Raw genomic sequence first — 11,736 nt, 5'->3', positions numbered from 1 at the left:
TAGATCATTGGTTGCATCATACACCTCATTTCCATAAACTCCACCAAAAATGGGCCTCTGCTTCCCCCACTTTTAAAAACCGTAATTGTGATGCACTATGACTCACAAAGCTAGGATGGAATCCAAAAATACCTGTGGATTTAGGAATCTTAATTAATGAAAAAATCTTTTTGATCGTAATTCGGATGAGGTAATGTAATTAGCTTTGAAGCTAACAGGTTTTTCCGCCTTTCTTCGGAAAACATTGCATGTAGTTGCAACATGACCCTAACAAGCACATTCGCTGGTGGGTGGAGGTATAGAAACATAAAAGGCATTAAAAGAGGTTATAAGAAATGCAAACAAATTAATCCCGTGTGCCACTTTAGAGTCGACGTATTGACATGAACCAAAGAACGTCTAGCTTTACTATAAAGCCACGATGTTTATGGATAAACAAATGTTTAAACAAATCATCAAACAGCAACATACTGTATTGTACGAAGCTATCCAAAAACACTCCCTCCGCCTGCATTTCAAATGCATCTGTTTGTGTACAAATTGGTTCAGCGCTTAATCGCTGGTTTCGGGAGGGGGGCGACAGAGTAGGGACGGTTAAAGAGGATTATTTTTTTGGGGGGGGGTTTGGACGGAAGAGAAATAGAGGCCTCGCCTGCAATCGATGCCGCTCCCCTGGCGCTCTGCAGGGATTTACGCCGAGTGATCTGAAGTGGCGTCCCGCTGAGCGAACCTGAGAGCTTTGACTCCACATAAAACCGCTCAATCACAGACCGCCATGTTCCACTAAAAAGCCCCTTATGAGATCATTACCGGGGATGAGCAAACAGACGCTAATGAGAAGAACTGCAGCCGGCTTCGTCCTCATCTCTTTGAAAGAGAGAGAGAGAGAGAGAGAGAGAAAGAGAGAGAGATGGAATCACCGTTTTGAGAGCCAAGTGGATGTGCTTGTACTCTGTCAGAAAACTGACTAGGGAGGGATAGCTTGCTGCTAGTTTTGCCTTTGGGAAAAGTCAAGAGGGCGGTTTGTTTGTGCCCTATAACAGTGTCTCTTTTCTGAAAACACAGTCAGATATTGTATGGCGAGACTATGCTCCATTGTCTTGTGTTCTTCAATGACTTCATCGTCCAAACTGAAACACTGCACCTATGACACCCAACAAACAAAGTGCAGTCAAACAGTGCCAACCCACACTGCATACATGACCTCGCCAGTGTCAACATCTAGCGCCGCACACACACGAGCGCATACCTGACATCACAGCGCTCGGGCATGTGTGCCCTTCGCGACGCTGACAGCGCTTACGCCACACATCCCTGGGAACGCGTCGCGATTGGCACATCCATCTTGCCTCGGCCCTGACCCGTCTTCGCAACATCAAACGGAGACGGGGCCTCCGTGCTTGAGCTGAGCTCTACTCTGCCGGCCCCCGCTGACACCTCCCTCCCCTCCTCCCAGCCCGAGACGAGTAGTGGCTTCGCTCTCGGTGGGAACCGTGAGAACTCGAAACGCGAAACCGCCATATTGACAGTACCCCCCGCGCACAAACCACGCGTGGCAAAACAAAGAGACGTTAATGACGGCCATCCGTCAAAGCGGCAACGGACAGCCCCGATGCAAGACGATACCTGGGTAGCGTGGTAGCGCCCGTATGCACCTGCTCGTCTCCACGACACAGAGCAGCACGCATTCATAAACGAGGGGCCATGTTCCCACTACAAAGAAGGCAGCTAATGACGAGTTGAATGAAGGGTTTGGAACGTTGACTTCAGCCTTGTTTTTCCTACGTTCGGTTCTCAGATTGTACTGTTGGGGTGATTTTGGTGACAACCATGGATGAGTTTTTACTGGTATCTTCTTCAATATGACTGACAGTACAGTGAACAACAGGTACAAAACCCAACATCCTGAACTGCCAGCTTGGCAGAACTTTTGTGTTGATGTACAGTAGAAAATGGGGGGTTGTGAAAGTGAGTTGTAGCTCAACCACAACTTTAGCAGCCAGGAGGTGAGATACTGTCCTCTGAACAAGCAAAGACGGAACCAATTGCAACTGAGTGAAACAGAGTCTTCGTGAGTCCTGGGTAGGGGGCAAGTTGTTGGTTAAACTCACTCCCCCAGTATAAATACCGTCCACCCGCGCCGATGAAAAGCTAGCTTTTCATCAGTAAAACTGGTTAAAACGGTGTCTGTCCCACTTGAGACCCGGGTTCGAATCCAACTGTGGGCATGCCTGAACCATATGGGTTACACGTGGAGCATTTTTCAAATGTCAGCTGCCAGGGGTCATTGACAGGTGATGTCAGGTTGTGTGGACAACCGATCCCCGAAACGCGACGGCGACGACGGATTAAGTTCTCGTGCGACGCAGCAAATTCCTATCCGATTCGGACCACAAAAGGGGCGTGACCACATCAAAGACCCCTGGCTGGCCTCGCAACGTCCGTATCGCGCCGTCCACCATACACAGAACCACTTCAAGCGCAGAGCGCTTTTCGAGCCACACGTGCAGATTAAAAGCCTAGCCACATTAAAGGGGTTGACCACCTGTCTCCATCCCCTCTCTGAGGACCGAACGGGACCACAGGGAGATCCCCGTCCTCCGGCGCGCCACCTGCTCCTGCTACCTCCCCTTTAAAGTCAAGACACTTTTTAGAAACCCACAATGGCGACTTTGTGAGGGTGCTCAGTTTAGCATGCAAGGAGGCATGTAAAAGGTCACACTGTGCACGGACTATATTTCGGCCGCAAAGCGATACACTGTTTGTAAAGCCTGGAAGGCTGGACATCCGCATCTAATTTTCTCACCGAACTCACAACATGTGACTTGGAAGACCGAGTGTTTCTTCCCCAAAATTAATCTGAGGAGGAGGGGGTTTTCTTATGCTTTCTTTTGTGGCTTTTTTTTCCTGTGAACACTGAGAAGAAAAAGAAAAAGAGTGATCCCCCCTCTATTCCCACTATGGTCAGAAAGGCGAAGCGTGGTTTTCTGTTGTTAAAAATGGCGGTCTGTTCTGTACAGTATATCATCCCTCATTCTGGGCCGGGATATCAAAGCTTCAACAAGGCTCCTTCATGCGGCAGACTTGAAAGAGAAAACGCACGCTTTAAAGTAACGAAGCGTTCAAGCTTTTTTGGTGTATAACACAAAACCACTTTACAATGTCATGGAAATAATGAAGTGAAGTGAAAACTTCATCCAAGCACTCTGCTTTTGGGATCCACCATGAATTATTGCATTTATTTTCTAAGTATGCAGCTGAAATAAGTCAGAAATATCTTTCACTTCTGACTTGTTCACTGTAAATTATCTATGTGGGGTCATATTAGTCAATCTCAATAAATTTGTCAACCAAATATTCAAATGAAGGTCATGCTCTAAAGGGAAAACATGTTCTAATGTATGACTCATCTAGTCAACGAGGCCAAGGCAGTTGTCTTAGGAAACATTTGGGATTTGATGCTTGGGTTAAAGTGGTAATTTGAGGACAGACTGTATGACACAGACCTATGAGAGCAGAAGGATGTTACAGTATACTGTGTTTTCAGACCACAGCCTTTTGTGGTGCCACAACTGAAAAAAGAAAACTCTGTGAAAGTCATACTCAAGACATGAAGATCTCTCTGCCAATCTCTTTCCCAACCCCCGCCCCCCCCCCCTCTCCTGTCTGTCTCTCATTCATTCTCTCTCTCTCTCTCTCTCTCTTTGCTCAAGGCTAGCTCTTTCATCTTTTGTTCCCACCGAAGAAACAGTCATCTGTGACACTTAGTGAGTCTGTTTAACTTGAATGGAATAATACAGAGCGTGATCCGGTCCAGTGGGCTGGGTATAACTATATTACGGTAATGATGAGTAAGGCAGATTACTGGAGACGCCCAACGGGTCAACTTTAGCCCTTTGATGGGAGTTTATCAAATTGTACAGCGGTTTGCCAGCGGAGGAGAGAGAGAGAGGGAGAGAGAGATAGAGAGTGGGGGAGAGAGAGAGAGACAGAGGGGGGGGAGAGAGAAAGAGAGGGAAGGGGGAGATAGAAGGGGGAGGAGAGGGAGAGACAGAGGGTGCGGGAGAGAGAGATGGAGAGAGAGAAGGAGAGAGGGAAGGGGGGAGATAGAAGGCGAAGGAGAGAGGGAGCGAGAGTGGGAGAGAGAGAGAAAGGGAGAGGGAGTGAGGAAGGGGAAGAGACAGGATGAGAAAGGTTACAGTGCACAGGGCCTGCTCAGTGTTCAATGTTAAAGCCAGTCAGAAATACAGAAGCACATCAAAGGCTTAGATTTCCAGCTCTATGAAAAGACAAACTGTCATCATTGTTACGCCCTGCACAGCTTCTCTCTCTCTCTCTGTTTTGGACCAAAGGAAGACCGAAGATTTTCCCACTTCGTCTCTCTAATGTACAGTGGGTAGTGCCTAAGAGCTACATGCATCTGATTAATGTAACGGCTACAACGTGACGCCTTCTCCTTGAGAACCGTACGTTGAACTGACACCGGGCCATCAAAGGGGGCTCGCTCCTGTTTCCCATGCTCCGAGTTCCTGCCATTAAATATAAGAAGAGGAGGTCACATGATCAAAGAGAGCGATTGGTTTCGAGCGCTTAAGTGTTGTTCCGTTTCATCAAAGGCCAACACAAGAGTCGTGTTTTTTCATCCCTTTCCACCACAAAGTAACATAAGACTGCAAGGTAATGAAGGAGAGTATCTGTCCCTGTAAATACATGTGATTTCTTTGAGGGGAGGGGAGGGATGGGGGGAAGGGGGTGAAATCGGATCGCAGTACAAAATGGCGTCTTCTATTCTCTCCCAGCTAGTGACCGTGCTCCCCAAGGCTGCCAACAAAACCACCTGTCTCTTTTATCCGCAGTAAACAATCGCTAACCGACATCAAAGCGCGTCCACCTAACACTTGCTCTTCCCTTCTATATCCAAAGTGCTCCAGTGTCTGTAACACACTTCCTCTAATACCTCAGGCTTGTGTCAGGATGCTGTCATCGTAAACCACAACTAGGAAGCGACCAGAAGCAACTTCCTGCTGCTGCCAAACACAGTCATTGTCATAGTGGAAACGACACCGTGTTTGAAAGATCTACACTTTAGGGCATTTGTTTCATTATGTTAGTTTGGACACTTCATGGACTCAAATTGTGATTTCTATGTAAAACAACAACAAAGTAATGGGAAAAAAAACATGTGCTGTAGTAGTGTAGTGTGGACAGTAGGTTGTAGCCTATGGAAGCCCAAAACATTCACTCATTCAGATTCCAAAACAATTAACCGCTGAAGAGAGAAGCTGAATGTCTGCAGATGGAAAAAGAGGAGCTAAGCAAGGTAATCAAATCCCTCACAAAGTACCCTGATGCATTTCCAGTCTGAGCCCAGTGATGGGAAAAAGGATTGTTTCATTTAGGGCCTTTTCTCTGGTCCTGGGTGTCTGTCACTGTGCCAGCTAGATTTGGACCAGATGGAAGTGAAGTGTCTTGGTGTGTGTGTGTTTGTGTATGCGTGGGTGTGCGTGTGCATGCGTGTGTGTGTTTGTGTGTGTGTGAGAGAGAGAGAACTCTATGTGAGAGGTGAGGCCCTCTCATCTTCTGTTGGCAGCTCTATCACTGCTCCAAACGCCCAAACACAGCAGGGCCGCATCGCCCTCCCGCCCTCCTCACCTCCATGCGCACTCTTGGCGAAAAATGGTGAATGGGGAACACGTGGTTGCCCTTGGTTACGTAGCAATGCTGATTGCATGCCGTTTCCCTACGAACCGCCCAGTCCAATCTGAGGGCGCGCATCTATTTCCTTTCGTATACCCAAAAGGAAAAAGGGTTTTCATTCAAGGTAAATCTCCTCTTTTTTCACTTTAAGACATATCATCATCGCTGGCCGGCTCCGACTCCAAATCCCTCTGCCAGTTGGCTTAAAACCCAGCTCTGCTCTGTTTGTACTCAAGCGCCTTTCTGTAAATATTCCATACAGCTCTGGCCACAATATCCATGTAGGCTGGTGACTTCAAAACGCCAACCAGATGTACTTTGAAGTCTGACTGATCCCACTTTGTAGCTGACAACAAAAAACATGCGCTTTTATTGCATGGTAAACATTTGATGCTGTCACGTTTTTCCCCCCAACCCCGCTAATCCTTTCAAGTTTGTCCTCTGCAAAATAAACTATACTCTCTCTCTCAATCACTCTTCCTCTGTCCTTCTCTCTGTTTCTCTCTCTCTAATCCCAGACAAAAGGGGACTTGGACGCCACTTGAAAAGTTAGACTCTGAAAAAGCCAGAACCGAGACAGGGAAGAGAGAGAATTAGCTTAGCTAACACTTAGAGAATTAGCTTAGCTAACACAGAGAGAGAGAGAGAGAGAGAGAGAGAGAGAGAGAGAGAGAGAGAAAGAGAGAGATAATTTTGTTACAGTAGGTATTGAGACCCAGAACTATAATCCTGTAACCTAAGTCATGTAAAGGCAAGGACAACAAAGCAAAGAGGGGGGACAGAAGAACAAAGCTTGTTGTCACAAAACATTTCCGACCATACTCTCTCCCAAATCCTGTTGTGGTGTTTGTGGCTTTGAAGGAGACATGATGCCCGTCAGGAAGGCAGTGACAATATGACAATGGCAAAGTAACCTAAACGTAACTAAGCAAAGACTCAGTACGGACATATAACAGTAATATTGACCAAACAGATACCGGATGGTGGCTGACGGCGACCATACAGCGACCTTTGCGTGAGCGACTAAAACGTTCTCTTGCTTTCATGTGTATGACATAGGCCTTATCGTGGACAGCGGTTTGGCACGGAGGTCCAGTTGGGGACCGGTTGGGGATGTGTTGCCATAACAATGCCTTATGCCTCTTCCCAGCTGCTTCCTCTAAACAAGGCCAGCACTGATGTGGACCCATTTATTTAGCCCTCTTTAACAAGGGAGCGGGGGGGAGGGGGGGGGGGGCATGAAAGGGATTGTGTTTATATTTGTTCATGGTTACATTTTGTTCCCTCAGAAAACCAGGAAATGAAGGGTCGGTTCCATTCGGGACCAAAGAAGGATGGAGGTTTCGCCGCACTGTACTGTAAGTCACTGGTATTGTATTTAGTCACAATGAACCCAAAAATTGCCATAACACCAACATACTCGGCACGCACCAGCTACAGGTATGCCACGCTACACCGCTCTCCAAGCGGCTGGCTATTACCCAGACTTCACTGCAGCGACGTGCAAAGTCTCGCGTCTCTAGGTGAATCAGGGGAGAGATTAGCCAGGGAGAAACATGGCGGAGGTGTGGGTAGGAAAGAATAAAAGAAACCAGAAACCAGTTCTGCCAGGCTTTTCCACAGTGAACCGGAGTGGAGACTTTAGAGCTGGTGATGCAGTAGGAATCGATACTGATGGAACCGCATCAGTAAAGAGCTGAACCCTTAATTTTATACAAGTCCCCGACTGGCCCAGATGTTTTCAAGAATCCTCCCTCGTTTCCCCCTTCCTATAATAGATTTGCCTTTGACTTCTGATTCGTGCTGGTCTAAGCATCATCTCTCTGCGGCAGAACCTGCTAGCCTGACTGTTTTTTGGTTACACAGAAATACTCTTTCTTCACTTTTGAGATTGGTGTGAAGTGGTCAAGATGAATACTTCTTCATGATGTCCACCGGTGGGCACTAGTGAGCAACCTGCAAAGAATCTAACCAACAACTTTGGTGCTTAAAATGAGGCTATTGTTCACAACCAATGAGCCACATCACACTTGTGGGTTAAAGTACCTTGGAGTCAGATATACAGTAGTATAACTTTTAGAGTTGCCCCGGTGTCTAATGCAAATGAGTACAGTAGCAGCAGTTTCAACTTAAGGAGCATTCCTCTCCCTCTGCTCAATTCTCCAACCAACTCATCTTGATCCCCAGACAGGTACAGCTCACCATCTAGTGGCCATCTTGGAGACATATAAACATTACAGTCCTTACAGAGTATATTGCCTTACACAAAAGAAAGCCAACCTTATTAAATAATCATTTGAAGTGTCCTCATTCCACACTAATGGTGCTAACAATGCTAATGATGGAATGGCAAACTTTCCTTTCGTATCTGCACAGAAAACACAACCTCTGTCCTTAGGACACACACACACACACACACACACACACACACACACACAGAAACACTGTCACACACTGCCTCACTCGCATGGATTTTCACCACGGATGGGTTTTACAACACTACTAAAGTCTCCCTCTCTTCTTGAGAGCAGGGGCGGGGTGAGCACTGACCCCCACTGCAATCTGATTAGCCACCCAAACCCCACCCCCCGGTTGCACTGTCCAACGACAGAGCATTATTTTAACGTCTGACTGATGCAAGATCATCCGACGCTGTCGTCGCTGAAGAACAAAAGTGAACAAGTACCTTGCAGCCAGAGTTGAAACCAATACACTGATATAGAACATTATAACATGTTATAACCTCTTAAGGCACTGCACTCAGTTCAGTTGAAATGGGGTTGATTAGAGTTACAGACAGACCACCTGTCTCCACATCTCTAGTGGTCTCACAACATGCGGTTCAGCCAACAGTAGCTAGCTGTGAGCTGTGTGTGTGTGTATGTCCGTCTGTCAAGTTCCTCCATTTGTTCCACTAGAGGGCGTCACAATCCTAACCCATAGCTGAATCCACTGAGTGCTCTGAACCCAGTGCACTGAACCCAGTGCACTCATGAATTCAAATTCATCAGTGTGGCATCTCATGAGACATCAGGAAACCCTGCACATTTACAGACATCCGCTGTCCACAGAACGGGCTGTTTGCAATCATTACAGAACATTACAGAGAATCAGTATCAAAATGTTGTTTTGACTGGCTGAAAAATGCATCACAAATTTACAGTGATAATTTAATGTCATCACTCTCTTCGTCATGCTCTCTCCGTAGTCATGGACATAGATATGACTCATAACTACCTGTTAAAACACAAAAAACAAAAAATGTTTTATGCAATGAGTTTTTCAACAGCCTCAAATTCTCAAAAAGCCGTTATGTTTTACAACACACATTTTAACTTCATGTCTCCTTATTCCTTGTCCTGCTTGTTGATTGGTTGCTAGTCTACGGAGGGGACATGCCCCATTCCAGTCGTCTCAGATGCATCCTTCCTACATTCCTCTCTTTCACCCTTTCCTCATTCCTCTCCTCTTTTCAATGGCGTAGCTGGCTAAAGCAGTGTTTATGTTACAAGCACAACGTGAAGAAGAAGCTCAGATCTTTTTGACTGAAGAGTTTAACCTATAGTTCCTGTATTGGCTTCCCCGTAGAACATGCTCCCCTTTCTTTCCCTGTTATAATATATTCTGTTCTTATAGCGCCCTCTAGAGAGTATTTATAGCATCAGCCTGCCCAAGAGCAGGAAATAATATTAATGTTCCAGTTTTTCTCAATTGCTTAAACACGTTTTTCGAATGAAGACCTACTTTTCTCAAAACTCCACACGCAAACCACAATAACACACACAAAATGCTAAACTCTACACTTCTTGTGCAAAATAGCACTTTGCCCTCAAAACAAGTTTAACCTCTTCTCAAAAATTTAACTTTGTGTTCAAATGACACACACAACCATCATATGAGTAGACACTTCTAGCACCAATTGAACACTGGTGTACAAAATGGAAAAAAAAACTACTGTCTGAATGGAAAACACTCTTATTATACCTTTGCATTTTCATGCTGTAACACTTCTCCCTTTTGTAACATATTACAGTATAATGTTTTACGTATGGTATACTCAAATATAAAACAAACACACATTTGCGCATTGTGTTGCCTCTGGGTATGAAATGCGCTATACAAATAAAGCTTTGATTGATTGATATGCGGTAACAGAAAAAATATTCCACACTCAAAAGTAAAAACACAACAACAAAGAAAACAGCGTTAGGCCACATCCTGCCTTTGGTGCCTGTCTGGCCAAAGGACCTCATCAACATCGCAGGCAATGTTCTCCCTGGCCAGGCAACGGGGGAAGTAGCGCCTGGAATGCCACATAAACCCTTGACAGGCCTCCTCCTTGGAGGAGGAGCAATGGGACGTGTTTTGGATTTCTCTCATACACCTTTCATCTCCACGCAGAGAAAAACTCCTCGATGGGGTTGAGGAAGGGGAGTATGGAGGGAGACACAACTGAAAAGTTTGGGTGGTCGGTGAACCAGTCTCGGACCACAGCAGCCCGGTGGAAATTCACGTTGTCCCAGTAGTTGGGTCATCTGTGGCACTTCCGTGAGGTTCTCAATGGATTTGTCATCTAGGAGGGTTAATAAACAAATTTAGCTGGGGTGTATTTTTTAAAAAGGCGGGGAAATTTTGTGAGACCAAAATCCAAAATGGCTGCCATGGAAATTAACTTTTTAATGGTTTGACCTACAATGATGCACAATACATGGTTTCATGGTATTGTGCATCATTGTAGATCAAACCTCAGGGAAACTTTTCTCCCTGAGGATCTAGCATCGACCGTTTGGCTATAGTATCAATGATATGGCCTGCTACGCTCAGAAATGTCTATGTTTTGGATGCGCTCTGCAGTCAAAAATTTGGATGAACGGATGGATGGACGTTTGAATCCTGGTAGGCCTGAAAATATAAAATAGTAAAAGTACAAATGGAGCAATACCAGAACTACCAGAACTGTTGTGAGTGTGCTGTGTTGTATAGGCCAATAGGCAACATTACGAAGTCAGTTTGTCTCCCCAAGAATCTCCCGATTGTTATCTCTCGCTCAAACTACATTCGATATAGTGTAGACTTACTGATAAATAGCCTATTGTTGTAATTAATGCTGTTTTGTATATGTAAAATAATTATGCTATTACTAATCGCATTTATAATTTGTCCCCCTTTCTTGTAGCCCGATCACTAACTACATTTCCAATACTGGGACTCGGGAGGTCCAGGTCCCGCGCTTCAGGGCTCTGGAGGTGTGCAGGTCCTGGAGGGCAGGTTGCAGCCAATGTCACCTAATGATATTGTGATAGACCTGAACGGGAGGGGATGTCTGAAGGGAGCTAATTGATTGCGCAATCACTGACTCGCCAACAGTGTGTGGTTGGTGTTGAATGACAATGATTTGATTGTCCACAGCTGTGTGGCCGACACCTTGTTTTGGGACTCTATAAAAAGAGAGAGACATGAGTTGATCGGCCTGCTAGAGACCAGTCTGTTTGTTGTACTGCGGGCGTACACGCTCATCTGGGGGGAGGTGTCGTTCGCAGTTTATAGTACTGCCGGCGACGAAGCCAGGTAGATCAGGGGGAGCGTTTCCGGTGTTAGGAGGGGAGGCTGGACGCCTCCTTTAGTCAGCAAGGGCCAGGGATTAGGAGAGTGTGCGCTCGGCCGGTGATCTCTAGCCTCACGCTTAAGCGCTCGACCAGCTAACGGGCGCTACTGCACCGCCGGCCAAGTCTTCCCCGGGGAGTCGGACGGTGCCACAAGCTTAGACCCCGGGGAGGGGTCTCGTCGGTTGGGCGAGTTACGTCTTTTAAAACCCTTATACTTTGTGTGCATGTGCATTGTGTGTATCCCTTCCCTACCGCTGTTCGTCATTTATATTGTTTTTATTAGTGGGGGATAGCGGAGAGGATTACGGGGTTCAGCCTGCCCTGTTAGGCTTCTGGGGACTCAAGTCTGCTGCCCTAGTTTGCCGTGTTAACGGGTGCAGTCCTCCGTGTGTGTAGTGCAGTGTCACCCCGGTCCTCACCGTCGCTGATGCGA

The sequence above is a fragment of the Borostomias antarcticus genome (assembly GCF_949987555.1).
Source record: "Borostomias antarcticus genome assembly, chromosome: 7".
NCBI lineage: Eukaryota > Metazoa > Chordata > Actinopteri > Stomiiformes > Stomiidae > Borostomias > Borostomias antarcticus.
This window is presented reverse-complemented; position numbering follows the sequence as displayed.